Source organism: Cryptomeria japonica, chromosome 3 (genome assembly GCF_030272615.1).
Source record: "Cryptomeria japonica chromosome 3, Sugi_1.0, whole genome shotgun sequence".
Classification (NCBI taxonomy): Eukaryota; Viridiplantae; Streptophyta; class Pinopsida; order Cupressales; family Cupressaceae; genus Cryptomeria; species Cryptomeria japonica.
In genome coordinates, this window is record NC_081407.1 from 573,729,669 (window position 1) to 573,754,814 (window position 25,146).

A 25,146-nucleotide genomic window follows, 5' to 3' on the forward strand; every position below is an offset into this window, starting at 1 on the left:
TTTAACTATAGCTTCTCCTTCATCAAAAGAATGCATAAATTCCACAGCTATTTTGTCATTGAAATCCCTGATTCTCAAGAAATAATCTAGCCAGCCGTGGTTTTGGAAATAATGCACACAGACAACATCCTGCAGCAACCCTTCATGGACCGTTGGTTCATGGTGAATTAGATCACCACCCATCTTTTACTCTGATACTTCCATAGCTTCACCAAAATGTTTGACAGATTCACAAAAACTAAAATCTACATATCTTAATTTTGGCAGTAGAACTTATTATTCACTTGCGTAAAATAATAATCATCATAAGTAATGTTAGTTAGGAAATCAATTTGGGATATCAAATAACTGATAATAATTCTTATTGGGAAAAAGGACCATCAAGTACCCCCCCCCCAACTTAACCTAGCATGTGTCCACATAGGCTGATGAGATTTCGGGTTTGGAGCAGATTAAAACAGGATTAAAATCACAATGAACTAATAAATGCATAATTAAAATAAAGTACAATATACACATACCTGCAATTGGGCGAAAATGATGGCAAAATGAAATGAAGTGACAGGTAAGAAAGTGGGATGGAACTTTATGTATGGAGAACAATATTCCCATGAAAATATTTTATTATGATACGGTAAATAAGTTCACTACAGAGGCTGCAAGAACATCACCTTTATCAACATGCTCAAATGCAATAGGAAGCTCATGAATTGATACCGAATCATTGGCAGTTGCTGCAGGAACCTTGTCATTTGCTGTAGGAACTTGTATTTCATTTTGAGGAGCAAACTACTACAGGAACTCTTCTCTAGTAGTTGGCTTGTGATAAAGTTGTAGTCGGTGTCCATTCACTAAGAGTTTAAATCGAACAGGATCTATTGTGGACAACCGAACTGCTCCATTCTGAAAAACTTCTTCTACCTCATAAGGACCTAACCACCTTGTTTGGAGTTTTCCCATAGCATCCTTATATCTGGAATCATATAGGAGTGCCCAGTCACCAACTTTGAATTTCTTTTCTCTGATATATTTATCATGCCATCTAGCTCTTTGGTTTTGAATCAATTCTATCTATTAAACAACTATATTTCTCCATTCATCAAGAGAATTCAACTGTTGAATGCATTCCTTCTGTGCTTCAGACAATGCCATATTCAGTTGTAGAGTTGTTCTCAAGGTTTTATGCTCAAATTCAATAGGCATCATTGTTGTTTTGCCATAAACCATCTCAAAAGGTGTGAATCCAATTGGTGTTTTCCATGTTGTTCTATATGCCCAAATTGCCTTTGAAAGTCGATGAGACCAATCTTTCTTGTGGATAGACACTATTTTGGTAAAAATAGCCTCAAGCTCTCTATTGGTAACTTCTACTTGGCCATTAGACTATGGATGATATGGAGTAGATTTCATGTGTCTTATATTGTATTCATTGACCAAAGCTTTTATCAATGTTGATGTAAATTGAGGTCCCTGATCTGAGACAATTTCCCTTGGTACTCCATACCTTGTAAATATTTCTTCATAGAGAAACTCAGCTACCTTATTATCTCTTGCATGTTGCATAGCTCTAGCTTCTACCCATTTTGTCACATAGTCTGTACATACCAAGATATAAGATTTGCCATTAGAAGGTGGATCAATGGGGCCAACAAAATCTAATCCCCACTTGTCAAATGGTGTAACAGATATTTGAGGATATAGTGGCATCTCATTAGATTTTGTAGGTCTGCCCATTCGCTAACATCTGTCACACTTCCTTGTGTATTGAGTTGCATCCTTATGTAGTGTAGGCCAATAGTAACCAGTATTGAGTATTTTCAGTGTTGTCCTTTTGGCAGCAAAATTGCCTCCACATGGCTCATCATGATATGCATGCAAGATGTCATATGTTTCATCCTCTCTAACACATATTCGCATGACTTGATCAGGTCTAGTATAAAATAGACAATCAGCAATCCATGAAAAGTTAAAACTTGTTTCGACTAGCAACCTTCTTTCCTTAGTAAATAAATAAATTGGCATCTTAGCTACAGCTAAATAATTGGCAATATTAGCATACCAAGGAGTATGAGCCTCTATGAGAAACAAATGCTCATCTGGAAAAGTGTCATCTATCATTGTAGAGTCTTCCTGCAATTGAAGACGTGAAAGATAATCTGCAACAACATTATACTTCCCTAACTTATCAACAACTGTGATATCAAATTCCTGCATCAACAATAACCAGCGAGTCAGTCTACCGGTGATTGATGGCTTATTCATGAGATATCTAATTGCAGTATGATCTGTATGCACAAATATGGGATACCCTATAATATAGTGTCTAAACTTGTTAAGGGCATATATGATAGCTAGCATTTCCTTTTCAGTAACCGTATAATTCAATTCAAGTCCTTGCAAATTGTTGCTGATATAATATATTGCATTTTCCAACTTGCCAACCTTTTGTCCCAGCACTACTCCTATAGCATAATCATATGCATCAGTATGGATTTGGAATGGTAGAGACTAATTAGGTCTTTTTAGAACTGGTGCTTGAGTCAAAGCATGCTTAAGCTTTAAAAAAGCTTCATTGCATGCTAAGGTCCATTTAAATTCTTCATCTTTAGTAAGCAGTGTATATAAGGGACTTGCAATTTTGCTGAAATCTTTGATAAACCTTTTGTAGTATCTAGCATGGCCAAGAAAACTTCTCACATCTTTCTGCTTCACAGGGTCATTAATATGCTGAATAACCTCAATCTTTGTTGGATCCACTTGTGTGCCTTGTACAGATATATGATGACCAAGGACTATTCCTTCTTCCATCATAATGAAACACTTCTCATTGTTTAGAGACAAGTTGTAGTCTTCACACCACTGCAAAACTTTTTTCAAATTACCTAATGCTTGATCAAATTAAAACCATAGGTTGTAAAGTCATCCATGTAAATTTCCATAATATCTTGAGAAATATCAGAAAAAATACTGATCACTGCCCTTTGAAAAGTGGCTAGAGCATTACACAACCCAAAAGGAAGAACAGAATATGCATAAGTGCCCCATGGGCAAGTAAATGTTGTTTTCTCCTGATCCTCAGGAGCTATTTGTATCTAATTATAGCCACTAAATCCATCCAGGAATGAAAAATATCTCTTACCAGCAAGAGAATCCAATAGTTGATCCACAAATGGCAGTGGAAAATGATCCTTCCTTGTGGCTAAGTTCAAGGCTCTATAATCAACACATACTCTCCATTTGCCTCCCTTTTTAGGAACTATCACCGAAGGTGATACCCATTGACTGTCAGAGATAGGATAGATAAACCCAACTTTCAACAATTTCTGCAATTCTTCTTTAACTATCTCCTTCAAGGCAGGATTGACTCTTCTTTGAGGTTGTCTGAGGGGGAAACACTCATCCTTTATTTAAATTTCATGAGTACAAACTACTAGATCAATTCCATTCATATCCTTGTAATCCCATGCAAAGGCATTTCTATAGAGTTTTAGCAAGTCCACTAGGCTATCCTTCTGAGTATCTACTATATTCTTATTGATGTTCAAATATTTATTCAATTCAACCTCTATCTTGATAGTAAGATCAATCTGATTTATATCAGAAATATGAGAATATAACAATTCCTACGGCAACAAGGTATGCAAGATATTAGTGGCTGCAGGAAAGTCCAACCCTCCAATATTCGGAACCAATTCCTACAATTCTTGGTCTTCTATTAATTCATTTATCAAGACCTTATAAAGGATCGATTCTTCATTATATAACTACATGAGTGGCACTCGATTAATCATCATAAGGTGATTAATAGAGTCAATTTCTTCAGTTCCCTCTCCCAAAATAGGCCAAATAGCCTGCTACTGCTCAAGCTGAGGTTGTGCAGGGGAATACAAGGCTAATGTTTTTGTGGAACTGCCATCTGAAATAGTCATGTCTCTTAATCTACACCCAATATATGCATCAGTTGTGGCAAGCCATGGTCTTCCCAAAATGACTGGATATCCCCCCAATGTTGCTTTTGGAGATAAAATCATAAAGTCTACAGGATATTCCCAGGAATCTAGAATAACTACTATATCTTCTACGATACCATCAGGTCTTACTGCAAAGCCATCAGCAAGTTGGAGAACTATGGGTGTGGCCCTTAAACTATATATCTCTAGATGTTTCATTAGTTCCCTTGTCATTACATTAATGGCTGCCCCTAGATCAACTAAAACATTTTTTATTTGACTTCCATTAATGACTATACTCACAACAGGACTACCTAGATCAGAATACTTTGGAATAGCAATTTTCCCTAACATAATATCAGCCAATTGACCCATAACATGAACTGTTTGTGGATCCTTTTTCTTTCTGCCAGGTTTCTTTAGGCATGCTTCTCTCAATGCTTTACCATATATTGGAACATCCTTTATTGCTTGCAGCAATGGAATTTTAACACAAATATGCTTCAGTTGATCAAGAATATCAAAGCTTTGCTATTGTTCAGTGGAAACTTCTATGTCTTTCAGTCTATGGGGAAATGGTGGTAATATTTGATTCTGAGGTATTACATCTTTAGGATCAAAGATTGGCTACTCTTTTTGTACCTCAGTAATAACTGGTTGAGAGGGATTAGGTAGAGTTATGCCAGATCGAAGGTGAATATCATCTAGTGATAAAGAATAGGTTGGCTATTGATTAGCATCAGCTGAATAAGCTTGTTGTTGTTGCTGAGATTTGATATTTGGATTAGGCAACGGTTGAGTAGGCAGCTGTGTTGGCTTAGGAGGTGGTGTTGTAGCTGCAGGAGGTGGCATTAAAGTAGGAGGTTGTGGTTGTTGAGCAGGGAGCTGATATCCAGAAGATTGGGATGACCATGATGGGTTTCCCCTCCATTGAGAGGTAGGTTGCCAATTCCCTTGAAACTGGTTCCTTGCACCTTGAGGTGGATACTAGTTTCCTTGTGGCTGCTGCCACTGGGGGATTTGACTAGCAAATTGCTGTCCTTGGCCTTGTGATCCATACCAATGTGGATAATTACCAAAATTTTGAGAATACTATGGTTGCCATTGGTTATTTGGTGCATAAGAATTACCACTATAACCAGAAAAGGAAAGTGGATTAGGTGGCATACCTTGTCTTTGAAAATTTGGTCTTCTTTGAGCAACATAGAAGACCTGTTCATCCTCACCTTGAATTGGTTTGAAATCAGGTACTTCAATTTTTGCAACCATCTTACATCTGCAATCTTTCTTCCACTACTTACAATGAGGACAGAATTCTCCAAGAAATGCATCAGCTTCCTCATGCTTCTTCTTAGCTGCCAATGTATCCAACTAAGTAGCCATATTGTTTATAATGTCCTCCTTGAAATCTTTTAACAAATGGCTAAGTTCCAATCTAGAAACTCCAGTTCTAGATGATGATGATGGTGCTCCTCGCTTAAATCTCCTATTCTTCTTAGAAGTAGATCTGGAATACTTCTTGCAAATTTGTCCTATTTCAGCCCAAGTAGATTGTGTAATGTCACCTTTCCCCATTAGATCTAAGGAATCGGTGCATTCATCACTGATACCCCTCAAGAATATCAATTTGAAGGAATCTTCATTCAGAGTACTATGCTTGGACTTCTTGACACTAAACAAAAACCTTTCCAAATAATCCTCAAGGCTCTCATCTTCAGTTTTTGTCATTCTAAGGATATCATCCCCATGACGATCAGTGCCTCTACAATAATCTTTGTATTTTGCAAGAAACAACCATTTCATCTCATCCCATGTATTGATTGTGCTACTACCCAAGCTCATAAACCATCTCAAGGATGACTCCTTAAAAGTGGCTGGAAAAATTTTGAGTCTATGAGCATCTATAGTATAATCAAAACTCCTACAAAAAACATCAAACTCAAAAACAGAAATGTATCCAGATCCTCTGTCACCAACCCATAGAACTTAGGAAGTGAAAATGCTGGAATGTTCTTGAGGTTAGCATTATCATGTTGGTCAGAGATGGGAAACTCAAATGTTGGACCAGGTGGTGGTGGTGGATTATTTCCAATAGGAGGTGGGTTCCCTTGCATTGGACTTGTGGGGGTTATTACAATAGGCAATTCTTCTTCTTGTGGACCAAAAAGGAACTGAAGACTACCTTCTGGAAACTCAGACTCAGGGTGATTCAAATTTTGTGGGACTTGATACAACTCAGAAAAAGGGTTTATATTTGGAAAATTATCTTCTGCATGAGTAGTATGAGTGGGCAGAAATCTACCTTTGGCATCTCTTCTTCTATTATGCATGCAGATTCATGAAATTTCAAACAATTAACTAAAAACTAAAATAATCATAAATGGCTCTTAGCTTGACACCATCCCCGGCAGCGGTGCTAAAAATGTCTACCACAACTATAATGACAATAATAATACCTCTAATTGAAATCTCAATCCGAAGTTTGGACATTCATATGGTAGAGTTTACTATTTTCATGGCTGGTGTTCATTTAGTTGTCAATCCAGGAATGTAAAACTTGAAATGGGTCTGTAATATATATGCACTAAGCTCCTTAAATGATTATTCTACATTACTACAGTGACTAATATTATGTAGAAAGGAAAGGTAGGAATGGAAATCATAAAAGGCTACATGAAAGCTTCACAAAACACTGCTGAAATGATCTAATGAAAATAACAGAAATCACACCGTTCTGTCTTGGCTGCAGGAACAGTCAACGAATCTATTTCCGGTGGCTGCAGGAACAATCTAGTCATGAACTTCTACTGCAACTAAGTAAAAACTAACTTCAATAATCATAAACACAGGATCACTCACCAAGTGGGCCCCCTTGGATGAGTGGTATCAAACTCTCAGCAAAGAACTATTAATAGATCAAAATAACATATTCTTATTCATTTCTTCCTGAAAGATGATTACATATTCTAAAAGAGAAAATTCAGAATGCTTGACAAAAACTCTGCTCAATCCCTTTCCATTCTGTTTAACTCTCAAAAAAGAAGGAAGAGCTTATTATATAGAAAAGATCAACTACAATGGACAACTCAAGTTACACCTAGAAGAAGAGGCAGATAATTGTCAGATGAAGGAGATAACTGAGATCTTGGCTGCAAGAACTGTGGATCTGAAACCGAACCATAGTCTTTGCATGACAAAGTGATATTTTGTGAATTCAATATGCACCAGATTTAAACTCCCATGGTGAAGTATGACTAATCTGATTATGCCATACATTGCGCTCGCTTGAATCTCCTTCAGTTTGACCTCCAGCTATCTGAACGTGATTCTCCAGTCCTTAGGCGTGACAGAAAATCCTCCACCACAGCATCAATTATTATCTGCACTAAAACAGAAACAACATACAAGGACATGCATATGTATCTTACTTAATTAATACATTCATTAACTCACATATGAAATCATCCTAAATAATCCGCATATCACAGGGACAAATCATTTGGCTGCAGGAATAAATTGGCATGGCTGCAGGAATTAACCAACAAAATTCAAACATGATGTCTTAAGTTCAGTTTTTAAAACATGGATTACATATAGTCAATTCACAATACTTTACTATCACAATGCAACCCAGAAGATACCAAAAACCTAAGCGTCCTGATAAAAAACATGTCAAAACATCGACTTATCAACCATAACATTCTAGAGAGAGGTAAATCAGAGGGGAAAATGGCTTATATAGATGTTCTCATGAAGGAAATCCATTGTAGAAGGAATGTGGGACAAAAGAAAGGTAGTTACAGGTAAATATTTGTCCCACATTTATTGAATGAGTGTGATTAGGAAAGCATGAAGGAGATAAATAAGATGGATTATGAAATGAATTTTAATGTATTAAGAAATAAAATAAATTAATGAAAAAAATGGAAGAAAACATTAATGAAAATAATAATGATCCATTTAATCACTATAATGATTATAATAAAGCATGAGGATATTTTTATGTGTCTACAAAAATACTGATAAAACTTTGATTATGGAGAACTAGTGCATATGTGTTCATTGAGAGAAACCTTGTAAGTAAAACTACGTGTGACTGACCCATTTGGAAGTGGTAACATAGCCGATCCTTGGGTGAAGGATGACCCTATGACCTCAACTCCATAGGGGAAGGGTCTAGGGGGGATAATTTCCAAGTTATGGGGTTGTTCCTAATTGATTTGACCTTCTCACTTCACTAGACTTCAAATGAAGCTAATATGAGTATTACATGGTTGTGAAATAAATACAAAAACCATGCATAATATGTTTATGAATGACTAATCGAATGAAGTGGAAGGGGTGACTACCTTATAGTCAGTTTTTTTATTTGTGGAGTAGAGGTCATCTTATGTCAAATTCAAGTGATCTTATGTGCTTGTGAAATTTAATCCTAGATATTAATAATTTGTGTATGTGCGTACTATGTCAATAAACTGTTAGTTGTACCACATAGTTAGTGGATGGTTACCACCAATTGCATGTAGGGGAGATATACCCACTGGCATTATTGTCATTGATGTCAACAAAATTTATTGCAAATGATGTGAAATTGGTTGAACTCTTATGTCTTGGGCATGGAATAATGCTCTAAATATGTCTCTCAGTTATTTGAATCCATTGGGTTTGATTTAAATCTGCTTCAAATTGAAGAATGTAAAAATCTCTTTGGTTGTAGGATTTTCAGTGAGTCTTTTTCTATCTCATCGGCATGCATCTTTGTCAATGAGACATTCTCTTTCAATAAGACCTTTTTCTTTTCTTATCGGCCTTCATATGATTTACCGATAAGGTCCCTTTTCAGTGTGACATGCCTCCCATCTTAGTGACGCATTTTGTGGTCAGTGTGAAGTGCCTCGGGTCTTGATGACATGAATCTTTTTTGATGTGACTTACCTCTTCAGCAAGACCATTTCTTTGTGTTGCTGGCCTTGATGTGTCTCACCAACATGGTATCCTTTTGGTGAACCCCGACTGGGCCCATTTTATCTTTGTGTGTGCAAGCTTAAATGTGGACTCTTCTCATTGGTCCTTACATGTCAAGTTGTAGTTGTGCAAGCCCCTTCCTCTTTTGTGCTTAGTGTTTCCATGTGGTGGGCACATGTTGGTCGTGATGTTTGTGTGGACCTTGTGGTGGAATGGCGATAGAATACCTGTTGGCAAGACCTTACTTTTTAGAAAGACCTTGCTTTTTGGCAAGGCTTCCTTTGTCTTTGGCCACCCCTTTAGGTTAAACTGAAACCTTTTCTTCTCGATATTGTCTTGTCGATGAGGGTTCCGCTTTTGGTGTGATGGGTTCTATGTCTTGCAAAAAAGACATATTCTTTTTGGTGTAACATGGCACTTCGCCATTGCACCGAATTGCCTCTTGTAGACCCCTTGTGCTATAGCGATAATAACTTTGCTTCACTATGATGCATGCCTGGTCTTGGTAAAATGCCCCCAAATATAGAATATGATCAATTGGAAAGATTTTAATGCCAAAAGTGTTGGCAAGAGACACTGTTCTGGAAGAGATTATTGCTTGAAGACTATTTAGGGTTCGTCATTGATGGCAACTCTTATCAAGTTCTTCATCTGGTATATGCAAATTCACTTTACCAAAAGTTTTTCTTAAGTTTAGAAGGTGGAACACAGTGTTCAGCAGAGTATGAGTACATTGAGAAGAACTCGATTTTGAGTGCACCATTTTTGTTTGTGGTGGAAGAGATAGTTGATTCGTTGGTTGATATTTCTTTGTCTCCAATCCTATCTTTCAGTGTTTATTCTTGTACCAAATTGATTGAAGTGTATAATCAATTTGTTTTGGTCTGCATGTATATTTGTAATCGGATTGAACTGAATTCTTATTACACATTTCATATCTTGTTAATATTTTTGGAGTCGACATGTTGGTGACCTAATCAAGTGTTGCGGATATATTAGACCAATCTATATGAGCATTTTGTGGATCGATGTGAGTGTGAAAAGATTGTATGAGCGTTGGTGCACAGTTTCACGTGTGCTATTCTTAAATTGATCCTCAGGTATATGATAGAGCAGTGAGTCGGAACAGTGGAAGAAGACTTTTATGCTTAAACCGGAACTACATTTTGGCATTTGTAGATATTATTCAGCAGTTCAGATAATCTGTTATCATTTCTAATCATTTGTAGGATAGTGACTCCTCCGGGAGTTGTAGCCCTTTGTTATTATGAGGATCTACTAACTACTGAGAGGGGGGTGAATCAATAGTCAAAACAAATTTGAAATACTTCAAAAAATAGTACCGGTAACTACTCAAAGAGTCCTTTAAACTGATCAACCAAACCATTTATTCTAGTGTTTACCATTATGCAAATAAAGTAATGACATCAAATCCACAAATAAACAATGCATCACCACATGAACACATAAATTTTTCATGTGGAAACTCAAATGGGAAAATCCACGGTGGGAAGTAGCACCCATAAAATATTTCCACTCTCTTGGAATATGTCCGGTAAGGCCTAGCCTGGTTAGGAGCTTTACAATATGCCTAGTTAAGAGAAGACCCTGTTAGGAGTCACCCAGTGAAGAGATTTTACCTCAGCCCTATTAAGATCTCTACCCTGTTAGGAGTATCCTTGTTAGAGAATTTTAAACTCAAGTTAATGAGCCACCCAGTGAAGGGATTTACAAATAAGACCTGCTAGGATCTACCTAGTTAAGGGATTTCAATACTGTTGTAACTATTAGGGAACAACAAGGCAAATGATCTAATCACATCACTTCCTTTCTTGCTAGTACAAATCCTTTTCAGCTCAACTCTGCTACACACATGTAGACTCTTCAATCTGCTCTTCTCCAACTTGACCTAAATACACTTTTCAACTAGGTCGATTACATAACCCTAACTATATTCAAAATACAATGAATTTATATTAACGCAGCAAAACAATCCGCCAAGATACATTAGAGATCATTACAACAAATTTCTAGATAATTTCAATCATTGAATGATTATCGCACATCACCGCACATTGATTTGATAAGCAATCAAACCCTTGTCACATTCGGCTAAGAAATTTGTTGTTTCCCAAGAAATACGATCCTTGTATGAGCTCAAACACCATCTTATCATTAATTTATGACATGTCATCACTAAGTTATGAACATGATAAGATCCACCATCAAACCATAAATCATTACCTGTTAAAGATTTGTTACTGGTATACATTCTTCTTCATAGAGTTCATGACAATCAATCATAACTCACTAAATACATTGAATTTGCTAATGTGGTGTGGAAAATAGATGCATGTTTCTATCTTCAACACTCCTGTAAAACCGCAACATCTAACTCTTCACCAATCGTCCATACCGGTATCTTGATCATCGCTTTGTTCCAGTTTACCAGTTTACAACTAAGCAATTTTGTTGTCTCACTCATTTCTCTACCAATCAGGCTATATCGGTAGGCCTAGATGACTTAGATGACTCAACAAACATGGTTGCCATTAATGACAACACAAATAAAGTCATCAAACAACTTATCATTGTCATCAAGCCATATCCACTTTTTCGGTCTGAAGAGGGGGAAATGGGATGAAAGGTCAAATGATCAAAAACACAATGAAATAAGCATGAAAACACCAAAACATCAAGAGATCATTTTTACCTTCCTATTTTACCTTCTTCTTCGGATTGCACTTGATGAAGTGGATGACGAGGATGCGCCCTTCATGCTCCAATTGATGTGTTGCTTGCTTGATTTGGATGTGGATTGATCTCCTTTGTGCTCAACAAGATAGATTGATGGATTGGATTTGGATTGAAAGATTAAGGATGGATGGATTTGATAGAGGATTATGAAGAGAGAGGAGAAAAGAGTAGCATGACAATGCATGAGAAGTGGATGATTTGTGAGGAGAATAGGCTCCAATTTATAGATTGGAGAAGGCCAACGTAGAGCCAAGATTGATTTGATCATGAAGGGTTGAGATATATTTTAGATAGAAGGCATGGATCAAGGGTGCCTTGGGAAAATAAACAGGAATATAAAATTCCTTGGGAAAAAGGGGGGAGAAATTTGAATTTCAAATATGAGGAATTAAAAATTCCAAAATAAGGATGCATTGAGGGATTCAAAGAAATTTGAATTTCTTTGAGAGACTCAATGTTGATGTGACATGAGTGGGAATTAAAAATTGAGGGATAATGATAAGCATGATTATGAGAGATTCTAGAAGGATTAATTAGGTTGAGTGAGATTAGGAAAAGTGATTTGTAGGAATCACATGACTAGGTTAATTAATTGAAATTAATTAACTAAGTGGGTTTAAAGAAAAGAATTATTGGAGGGGAATTTAGAAGAATAGGAGAATAATTAATTTATTTGATAAATTAATTATTGGACAATAGTGATAGGATTAATTAAATTAGATTTAATTGATTATGTGAGGAATGAGGATAACACAATTAAGTCAATTAATTATGTTGATAGGCTTAAATTTATTAAATATTAATTTTAGGTGTCTACACAGTCATCACGTCATATCAACTTCATCTCCATATACCACTAATCTCCCCATAATTATCTTCATCAGTTATGCCAATAATCTCCCCCTTTGGCATTGATGGCAACACCAAAATAGAAATACCAAAAGCTCACCAAAATCTCATCATACATAACTGTTATGACTGTTGTACTGGATCTTCACTGTTCTTCTCCTCCTTTACTTTACTTCTCCCCCTGTCATTGTTCTTCTCCCCCTTTGACAACAATGCCAAATGTGCAAATAGTCAAATTCATCTTCTATTGCTACTATTTTCTTCATCTCTGATGGTCTTGTTTTCTACATCTGAGTTGCTCCCCCAGAGGAGTAGACCACTTCTCATCAATCCACAGTGAAAGATCTTCAATTAGTCTACTGGAATGATGCTACAACAACATCTTAGTTGACCTTTGGTAGGGGTATAACCCCTAGCTTGCCTCTGAGATATTCAAAGGTTGCCTTAGGCAATGGCTTAGTGAATATGTCTACTAACTGCTCCTTACTTGACACATGCTCCACCCTGACTTGATTTTGATGCACTCTCTCTCTCTCAGAAAATGATACTTTAGTTCAATATGTTTTGTTCTATCATGCAATACCGGGTTATTTGAAATACTTATTACACTTGTATTATCACAATATATGATCACCGGTTCTGTCATAGTTTCCTTGAATACTTCCAATACATGTCTCATCCATATTGCTTGAGTACAGTTCATAGATGCGGCCATATACTCTTCTTCTATTGTAGAGTGAGAAATACAACTTTGTTTCTTACTGGTCCAGGATACCAATCTTCCTCCAAGAAAGAATGTGCCACTGGTTGTTCTCTTCTGGTCATCTATATTACCTGCTCAATTAGCATCTGTGAATACCTTCAAAGAGGAGTTTCCTTTGTATAGATACCATAATCCATAATCAATAGTTCCTCTAAGATATCTAAAAATTCTCTTCACTTCCACCATGTGAGTCTCCTTTGAACTTTTCTGAAATCTTGCCACTATACCAACTTCATGAGCAATATTTGGTCTGCTATGAACAACATAGTTTAGTTTCCCAATCATGGATCTATACTCAGATTCATTCACTAGATCTGAATCATCTTCCTTAGATAATTTGCAACTTGTAACCATAGGGATTCCAACTAGTTTACAATCTTCCATTCCAAAGGTTTTCAATACCTTCTTCACATACTTGGACTGATTGATAAAGATGCCTCTTTTCATCTGTTGGACTTGCAAACCAATGAAAATTTTGATTTCACCTATTAAAGACATTTCAAATTTCTTTTTCATTTCTTTTGCAAAAGTTAAACTCATATCATCATCTCCTCCAAATATGATATCATCTGCAAACATTTCTGCAATCAACAACTTGTCTCCTTTTGTCTTCAAGTAAATATTGATGTCCTCAATGGTTCTCTAAAATTCAATCTTTATTAGGTTTGAATGGAGTCTCTCAAACCATGCTCTTGGAGCTTGCTTTAATCCATATAAATCTTTATATAATTTGCACACCATGTCCTTGTCTTCAGTCAATGCAAACCCATCTGGTTGTTCTATGTAAACCTCTTCTTCTGGAATTTCATTCAAAAATGCAGACTTTACATCCATTTGATAAACCTTGAATCTTTTGAAAGCTGCAAATGCAAGTAGCATTCTAACTCCTTCAAGTATAACAACCGGTGCAAAGGTTTCCCCATAATCCTCACCTTCTTCTTGTGCATATCCTTTGCAAACTAGTCTAGCCTTGTTCCTAACCACTTCACCATCTTCATTCAATTTGTTTCTAAACACCCAATTAGTACCAATCACATTTTTATCAGCTAGTCTTGAGATAAGTGACCAAGTGTTGTTCTTCTCTATTTGATCAATCTCTTCATTTATAGCCTTTATCCAATCATCATCCTTAAGAGCTTGTCTCGCTGTCTTAGGTTATATTGTGGAAAATAGACAAGCACATTCTCTAATATTTCTTCTTGTTTGTACTCCAACATTCCTGTCTCCAATTATTTGATCTGCTGAGTGATTCAACTTAACATATCTAGGTATAGCCGGTTCTGGTATAGAAGTCTCTTCTTGTTCTTATTCTTCATCTTCTCCATCCACCGGTTGAGTAGTATCCTCCACACTGTTCTTCTCTGCATTATTTTGAAATTTTGGTTGAATAATCACTATCCTTTATTCATCTATAGCATTAGACTTGTCGGTATCATCAAATTTATCAGAATACTCATCAACTTTCACATTAACACTTTCCACAATTTTCTTAGTTCTTTTGTTAAAGCGCTTGAATGCTTTGCTCTTAGTTGAATAACAAAGGAAAGTTCCTTCATCACTCTTAGGATAAAACTTAACGGTATACTCATCTCTCTTTATGTAACACATGATGCCAAAGGCTTTGAAATAAATAACATTAGGAATACGACCATACCATAATTCATAGGGAGTTTTGTCACTACCTTTCTTTACCAATACTCAGTTCATTGTGTATACTGTAGTGCTGACAGCTTCTCTCCAAAATATTTTAGGTACAACTCCTTGTATCAATATCGTTCTAGCTTCTTCAACTATAGTTTGGTTCCTCCTTTCTGCAATCCCATTCTGTTGTGGTGTCCTTGGTGCAGATAGTTGTCTCTTGATTCCATTCTCATCACAGTATTTCACAAATTTAGCTGATTTAAATTCTCCACCCCGATCAGATCTCAGGCACTTTAGGTTCTTAGTGGTTTCTTTCTCCACTAAGTCTTTGAATGCCTTAAACTTGCTAAAAGCATCAGACTTCTCCTTCAAAAATTTAATCCACATTATTCTTGAATGATCATCAGTAAATATCATGAAATATTTATCGCCATAAAAAATCCTATTCCTCATAGGACCACATAAATCAATCTGCACCAAATCTAAACTATTTTCAAAAGAAAATGATTCTCTTGAAAGAGGAAGTAGTCATCTTACCCAACTGACACTCTTTACAAATAACATTGTCTAGTTTGACTAGTTGTGGCATACCTCTAACCATACTTGACTTGCTAACCTTGACCAAATTATCAAATTTCACATGACAAAATCTTCTATGCCATAACCAACTGTCATCAAACTTTGAAACCAAACAATTGTTAACATTAGTGTTCAGATGAAATAAGTTAGCTTTTGTTTGTTTACCAGTAGCAATCAGTTCTCCTTTGTTTCCTAAAATCCTGCACACTCCATTCTTGAACTCAAGATGATAACCATTATTATTTAGCTGACCAACACTCAACAAGTTATGCTTCAATCCTTCAACCCAATACACATCATCAGCATTAATTTTTCCATTTAAAGAGATATAACCTTTACCTTTTACCATACATGGTGAATTGTTGCCAAACCTCACTACTCTGCCATTAAATTCTTCAAGTGAAATGAACTTGTTCTTGTCACAGGTCATGTGATGTGAGCAACCACTCTCAATGACCCACTCATCACTATTGTCAATATGAGACATTAAAGCTTTCTTGTCAGAAATATCTTCCTTAACTACTACAAAAACAATTTCTTTATTGGCTTCATCCTCTGATTCCTCATGGTAACACCTTCATCAATTGCAACATAACATTGTTTCTTACCTTTTCCCTTAAACCTTCTGAACTTTTCCTTTTGATCATTGTTAAGACAATTAGCAGCAATATGTCCTATCTTGTTACATAAGAAATATTTCAGATGAAGCTTGCCTTTGTAATTATCGGTGCCTCTAGGAAGTTTCTTTGCCAATAAAGCCCCAATTTCCATCAAGTTATCTTCACCAACCACTTCTTCATTACCACCGCCATGATGACTTGACCTATAGACATCATTTCCTTTTCTTACCAGTGCATTAGCTATTGATGCTTTGAAAACATATTCTACTTTAGGTACACTATTTTTAAAGCTATTTAACTCAAAAGCAATAAGCTTGCCTATCAATGAATCAACTGTAACTTTATCTTTGTGAGTGACCTCAATTCTTGGATAGTAGATACTCTAATAGCATAAGCAGGCAGTAAGGTTCTTATCATTTTACTTACCACTGTGTCTTCTGTAATGATTCTACCAACACTTTTGATTCCTCCAACTACTTATTTTATTCTTTGTCCATACCGGGTGATGTTCTCATCTTCCATCATCTTCATGTCATCAAACTTGCCTCTTAAGGTTTCTTCTTTAGCTTTTTTCACATGCTCGTCTCCACCATAAATCAACTTCAACTTTTCTCAAACTTCATAAGTTGTTTCTAAACCATGAACATCAATATACTCAGAATTGGAAAGTGTAATTACAATGGCTTCTAATGCTTGATTATTCTCGTGTTGCTCCTTAAGCCGATCTACAGTCAGAGTACTGGTAGGAGGTGTGTACTGATTAACAACATGCTCCCAGAACTATTGTCCCATACCTTTGATGTAGATCTTCATTATGTCACTCTAGATTATGTAATTATCCTTTATGAACTTAGGACCCTCCTTCTTCATCATCTCGGATCTTTACCTCAAGCGGTTAAGCTTCTGCACAAAGAGGACCTAGTGCATTGATACCAATTATTATTATGAGGATCCAGTAACCACTGAGAGGGGGGGTGAATTAGTAGTCAAAACAAATCTAAAATACTTCAAAAACTAGTACCGATAACTACTCAAATAGTCCATTAAACTGATTAATCAAACCATTAATCTAGTGTTCATCATTATGCAAATAAAGTAATGACATGAAATCCACACATGAACAATGTTTCACCACATGAACACAGATATTTTTCATGTGGAAACCCAAATGGGAAAAACCACAGTGGGAATTAGCACCCACAAAATATTTGCACTCTTTCAGAATGTGGCCCGTTAAAGGCCTAGCCTAGTTAGGAGCTTTACAATATGCCCAGTTAAGAGAAGACCCTATTAGGAGTCACCCGGTGAATGGATTTTACCTTAGCCCTATTAGGAGTAACCTTGTTAGAGGATTTTAAAATCAAATTAATGAGCCACCTGATGAAGGGATTTACAAATAAGACCTGTTAGGATCTCCTCAGTTAAGGGATTTCAATACTGTTGTAATTGGTAGGGAACAATAGGGCAAATGATCTGATCACAACACTTCCTTGCTTGCTAGTACAGATCCTTTTTAGCTCAACTCTACTACACACATGCAAACTCTTCAATCTGGTTCAACACACTCTTCTTCTCAAACCACCAACACAAAATCTCTTCTCCAACTTGACCTAAATACACTTTTCAACTAGGTCGGTTACATAACCCTAACTACATTTAAAACACAATGAATTTACATTAGCATGGCAAAACAATCCGCCAAGATACATTACAGATCATTATAACAAATTTCTAGACAATTTCAACCATTTAATGATCACCGCATATCACCATACATCGATTTGATAATTGATCAAACCCTTGTCACATTTTGCTAAGCACTTTGTTGTTTCCCAAGAAATCTGATCCTTGTACATGCTCAAGCACTATCTTATCATTACACATTATTTCTGACACGTCATCACTAAGTTATGAACATGATAAGATCCACCTCCAAACCATAAATCATTATCGGATAAAGATCTGTTACAGGTATACATTCTTCTTCATAGAGTTCATGACAGTCAATCATAACTCACTAAATACATTGAATTCGATGATGCAGTGTAGAACATAGATGCATGTTCCTGTCTTCAACACTCTTGTAAAACTGCAACATCTAACTCTTCACCAATTGTCCATACCAGTATCTTGATCATTGCTCTGTTCCTATTTACCGATTTATAGCAACTAAGTAGTTGTATTGTCTCACTCATTCCTCTACTGGTCAGGCTATACCGGTAGGCCTGGATAACTTAGATGACTCAAAAAACATGGTTGCCATTAATGATAACACAAATAAAGTCATCAAATAACTTATCATCATCTTCAAGCCATGCCCACTTTGTCGATCATCACATCATATCAACTTTATCTCCATATGCCACTAATCTCCCCATCATTATCTTCATCAGTTATGCCAACAATATGCCAATGCCCTCTTCTTTGTAATTGAGCAATGATCTCTAGGCAGTGTGCATGAATGCATGTGCATTCCCCTTGTAATATTATTATACTCTTGATCACAATATTATAATATTATGGGTCTCAATCCCACTGTGGTTTTTCCCTTTCTGGGTTTCCACATAAAAATTAAGGTGTTATGGTTTTGTTCTTGTGTGTGTTGAGTTTTTGTATTTTACTTTCATTCTTTTGCATCTGGTGGTTTAAGAATCAGTTAAAAGAAGTTATAATTTCAGAACATTGATTCACCCCCTCGTCTCAATTTTCATTTATTCCAACAATTGGTATCAGAGCCTAGTTCCTCTGAGGAAGCCTAACTACTTGAGGAAGATCTGAGATAGTGAAGCAATGGACTCCGGTTTATAGAAACAACTTACTGTGGTACTTGAAAATCTAGATACAACAAGAAATGAAGTAAATAGCCTAAGGAGAAATCTAAGCGATGTTGAAGACTTCATTGACTCTTTGAAGGAGAAAGTGAACACATCTAGAGAAAAGATCTTATGGACAAACTCAAGGAGAAAGAAGACCAAAGCATTGATAATAAAGCCTTAAAAGACAAGACAAATGAATGTGAAAAACTTGCTAGAGATAATGCAATCTTGAAGAATGAAATACAATCCATTGAGATGAAGCTGACAAAGGAGATTGAAGATAGGAAGAAGAATGAGGAACGCTTGACTAAATCACTAAAGGATAGATCTATTGAATGTTGCAAACTAAATCATGAAAATGACTTGTTAAAGCTTGAATTGATACAATCTAGGAATAATGAGCAAGAGCTTGAAGCGCGGATCATAACTATGAGAGATGAACTTACCACTGCTAATGAGTACAAATAAAAATTCAATGCTAGCTCAGCTAAGATGGATGAGATACTACAAAGTTAGAAGAATAAAGGTGATATGGGAGGATTGAGATTTGTGAAAGGAAAAAGCTCTGAATCTAGTCAAAGCAATCATCAGAAGAAAAAGAGATCTCTGGTAAGACAACCTAATTCTTATAAATTGAATTGTAATTGTTTTGTTTGCAATAAATTTGGTCATATGGTAAGTCAATGCAGAAATAGGGCAAATCAAAATAATTCATCTTTCTCCAGACAATGTTTTAATTGCAATAAATATGGTCATAAGTCAGTTGAATGTAGAAGTATGGTAAATAGGAGAAATGTAAGATGTTATGCTTGTGGAATATTTGGACATATTGCTAATGAATAAAGATCAAAGGGAAATCAAGATAATTTTAGGCCTAATCAGAGAAACAACATTGTTTGCTATGCTTGCAACAAATCAGGTCATATTGCAAAATATTGTAGAAGCAAGAATGTGAACAAAAATGCTCTAGAAAACAAGAACAAATCCGATGATAAGGGCAAACTGAAGGTTGAAGAGATCAGAGAGAAGTACAAGAAGAAATGGGTCAAAAAGGGTGATTCAGATGAGTCCACACCTGATTTTGGTGTTGGAACCTCATCCAGTAACTAAGACACTTGACCTTAGGGGGAATATTTTCATGAAAATCCTGAAAAACCTCTTGTCTGAGATCTGTAACTTGTTGTGGGAGGTTGCAGATGGTTCTACATGTTTGTGCAATCAATCCTGAAGGATCTCCAAAACACTTCATGACAATTTGAAACTCTAGAAGAATAGTCATGAAATACAGAGCATCTGATAGAGTTAGGGTTGAGCATTTATTATACCTAAAAGTTAGGTATGTAGTGGATAAAAAGGTGATTTAACTCTTATTTCTCACATTATGTTTAAAGTGAAAGATCAGGAGAGCTTGGTGAAGTGATTGTGAAGTGAACCCAGAGCTTGAAGAGATTCAACAAAGATTTCTTCCATCCAATTGAAGACAAAAAGGTATTTTTCAGAGTTCAAAAACTTTCTCTGTTCATAACCTAGAATTTGACAATGGCATCATTTGGTGTGATGACTCCATTAGTTGTTGATATAGTCGATGGGGAAAGACCTAAATTCAAGAAACACCCATATAAATTGATAGAAGATGATCTACAAGGGGTATTTTTGACCATTTTGTATGGTGTTTTGCATGTTGAAAAAATTAGGGCATATATTCATTGCAACCTTGAAGAACTTAGGAATGTTAAAATGTTGAAGTTGTACACAAAGTACATGATAGATGGCATGGGTAGCCTCAAACCCAAATTCAAATCACTCCAAGACAAGGGTTTCATCTCATTTATGAATTTTATGGTCTTTGACAAACCTGAATGGGTTAGATTCATTCTGAGTAGAGTTCATGGAGATTTTATATGGCTGAACAGGTCACACAAGATCATGAAGCAAGCAATCAAAGCTATAACATGCTTGAATGCAACTAGTGTAGTTCCTTCCCTAAGGAATGTGAAGAACATGAATGTGATAGAGGCAAAAGTTTGCACCCTTAGTGACCAAACTTGATCACTAACCTTGTGAAACATGGAAAAAACCTCCCAAGTGTGGGACTTGCAAAAGTGAGGTTGAGTCTCCAAAGAAGGTCGGCTTCCTCTTCAATCTTAGTGCAGGTGTTGGACTAATCCAATGATGATCATTCCTATCTACTGATTGTGAGGAAAAAGGGAGAAAGAATGGCAACTGAAAAAATGGAGATAAGGTTTGCACCTAGATATAATGTTGATCTACCCCCACTTGTAACTGCACAGAACATCAATCAAACTACCCAAAAGATACACTAATTCCTATCTAAGTCTAGCTTTTTAAGACCGAGTTAAGGTTGGAATTCTTAATAATGGCAAGACGAATGAGAAAAGTTCACAAATGCCACTCTAAGAGGATTCAACACTATCACAAATGCTAAGAAAACAAGAAAAGATGCATTCACACAAAGAGGTAAGAAAAATACACACATTTGCACAAACTGAAACAAGGTAAGGCAAGAAAATTTTATTAATGCAGAGGCAAGGTAATTTTATAGTTATAGAAATTATAGACTATTGTAAGAGAAAAAAAGAAGAAGATCCTTTGGAAAAAAACAAAATTTTCCTTTATAGTTGAGGCATAACTTAGAACTGAACTGCTAACTGCAACCCTAACCCTAATAGTGCTAGGTTACAAAATATTTGTAGGAGAAGAAGGATATCAGATTTGAGATCTGATGGTGTGTTGGATCCTTCTGCAAGGTGTCCTGTACCTTGGAAATAGAAAAGCATCCCATCAGTGAAGTAATCCTTGTCAACAAGCATGGTTGAGCACACTTGTAGGGACAAAAATTCTTTGTTCTACATTGAAGAGGCCATGGTGGCATCAAAAATCAGCCTGCAGGGTTAGCATCAGGAGAAAGAAGGCCATCCCTAGTGATTGGATGAGAATATAAACAAGAATGAGGCGTCGACTGAGAAGGAAGAATGTCTCAACCATTGGGTCAACAACAACCCTCATGTATAAGTTTAAATTCTAACGGCTTAGAGGAATTCAAATGCTAGTCGTCAATTTGGAGATCTCACGTACAGATGGATGCACGGGATCTCGCCAAGAGAACGTCAGGGGGGGCAACAAAAGAATAAGTCATAATTGTTTGATCGGGATTCAAGTGATCACTGATGGTCATGATTGCACTCGGAGGCAATTGGCCCCACTCCAAAATTTTGGAGTAATATGGCCTTTCGTCCAAACAAAATTCCCCTTTATACGAAAATTAGGCCCACTGGGCCCACAAAGTCGTCTACCACCACTAATGTGGCCACTGATTCATCGGGTCCATCATTCACCCTTTGACCCTCTTATCTTGCACTGACCACCTAGACCTCCACTTTCCCCTGTGGGATAATAGAGAAATTCCTCCCATTGTCTTTTCTTATCCCGCACTAGCCATCTCTTGTGCCTTTTTTTGGTGCAGGATAAGGAGGAAATCCATTTGCCCTTTGATCCTCTTATCCCGCATGGCCTTTCACATTGTAATATTCTTAGTCCAGGATAAGGGGGGGCACATATTCTACCTTTGGAACTTCTTACCCTGCATGACCATGTGCCTTGGTCACTTCACCTTGTGGGATAAGTAAAATTGCTTTTGGTTTTCTTACCCCACACAACCTTCATTTGCTAAAGTTTACCCCTATGGCATAACAAAAGAACAATTGTGACTTGTAAATTCTTATCCTACACGACCCCTTGTTTTCCTTTCTATGCCTTGTGGGATAAGAAAAATGCTTATCATTGTTATCCCACATGATGTTACATTGTGCCTTTATCTCAGTGCGGGGTAAAGAGGGGGAGCACTATCTTTGCTCTATTCTCTTATCCTGCATGATACTTTTGATCTCTTCTTTCGTCCTACTGGATAACAAAAGACTTACTGCCAACCAAATAACACACAATAGTAAATAACTTGATGCAGTCAATAACACGCGATGCTGATAAAAGATGGTGAATAACATGACGTGTTATTCGCAAGAGATGCTGGTGTTATTGCAAGTTACAATTCAATAACATATCATGTTATTAACACCCACATAACCTTCATGTTATGTATCTTCTGAAAAAATATAAGGAAGCAACTAACTCTGGTGAGTGCAATAGCATGACATGTTAGTTGCACTAACTAACATGAAGTATTATTGACTTTGAAATCTCTAAAGTGATCTTTGCAAGGGGTTGGCTCAAAAATTGCCACTATTTCTAGCAACTCAGAGGGGGCCCTAAGCCTGCTTAAGGAAAGACCAAAAGTCTTAGATATCCATTGGGCATAGATTCAAGGCCTAAAACAAAAAAGATAATCTCTACCCTTGCAACTTGAAATAAAAAATCAAATTTGGTCATTCTGGAAGAGATGACCTGTGCACATGCACTTCTTGGAAAGTATGGAGAAAAGCTAACTAATATTTACATTGTTACAATAAGAGGCAAATGAAAGCTTTTGCCTCTATCAAAAATGATCCTTTTGAAGGAGTTGTTCTCACTCAATTAATGGTTGCAGTCATTAACCAACTGCAACAAATGAAGTATCTTACATGCATACAACAAAGCACACATGATGTTGATGTAGTGACAAGAAAACTCACCATTTACCTTGTTGCTATTGAGAATCCACATAAGATAGGCATCTGAAGCACATGGAGGCACATCAAATGCACACTCAACAAGGGGAGGGCACCCCCATCATTTTTTCCCTACTCCAAGTATGAGTTGAGACCAAAGGAAAAGGTCTCAAACTCACATGAGGGTGACAAGTATACTATCTCCCTATCTTGATATACATGAGGAGGCTCCTCAAACATATCAAATTGGAAACTTTGAAGCTCAGGTATACTGTCAAGTTGAGAAACCAAAAGACTATCTGCATGGTCAACTTGTTTCTTCTCAACACCGTTAAACTTGGTATGTTGGTCCCAAGTAAAACATTCAAACTCATGCACCTCATCCCTCATGCCAAAAGATACATCTTCACCTTGGATGAAGGCCCCATATTCAACATCATTACATTCAAGGATAGCGGAGAACCAACATACATCATAATCATATGTGTTGATATCTATCTCATGAGCACATGTCTCAGGCTCATGAGACACCTCACAAGAAGATCAAAAATATTCAGATTGTCTCTCTATTTTTGTTCCTCCTTCCTCCTAGTGACAAACTACAACAACCACAAGCTCATGGAAGTAAACATCTAATATGCTATCATGTGTTGCAGAAACAACATCTCTTGTGACCTTTTCAACACTAGCATGCTAGAACTCATGTGACAACCTCCCTGTAGGCATCTCCTCCTCCTGCCAGTTTGTAAGAACAAAATCCCCTGCGCCACTAAGGGTTGAGAGGGAACTTAATTTCTACAAGTGGCCTGATTAACATGATTAGATTTCACAAGAACAAGATATCTTGAGGTGGTTGAAATTGTAGGGTTTAGGCTATTCAAATACCTAGGGGTACTCCATTGGTTCTACCTTTGAAAATTGGGTCTCCATTTCTGATAATTCAAATTTTGGGATTGATAAGGTTTGGTGCTTTGAGACTATTGCCCTCTGATCGAGACCAACTCATTTTTAAGTACCTGCAATAGGGTCTTGAGATCTTGAATCTCTAAAGGTGGAGAGGTAGGTGTAGGTGACTTGCAAATGTCATTAGGAATAAAGGCATCAGAGGCCTAGGAGGAAGCTTTCCTGCTTGAATCAAATAATTTTCTGCCTTGATGGCAGTGTCATAAGCTCTTGGTAAGTTATCCCTCTGAATGACTGTATCATCACAACTATGTCATTGTTTAGTTCCTGAGGAAGTAGAGAAAGGCATAATTGGAAGATGGTTTGACCAAAGCAGGGATTCTATCCCAAGTCTTTTGAAACCTATAGTTAAATTCTGTCAGAAAATCATATGGACCTCGGTTTATGGTTGTTAGTTGTTCAACTAGTGACAAGGGGTCACTCTTGTCTTCAAAACTCTTGCATAATCCTTTCCCTAATTCATCCCAGCTATGGATTGAACTAGAGGGTAGACCCCTATACCACTGTAGGGATTTTCCCTTTAGGGAGGAGGCAAGAAGCCTCACTAGAATATTATCCTTTGTAATGTCAAAAACAGAGCAGATACCTGCTACATCCTTGATACGATCATTAGGGGTAACA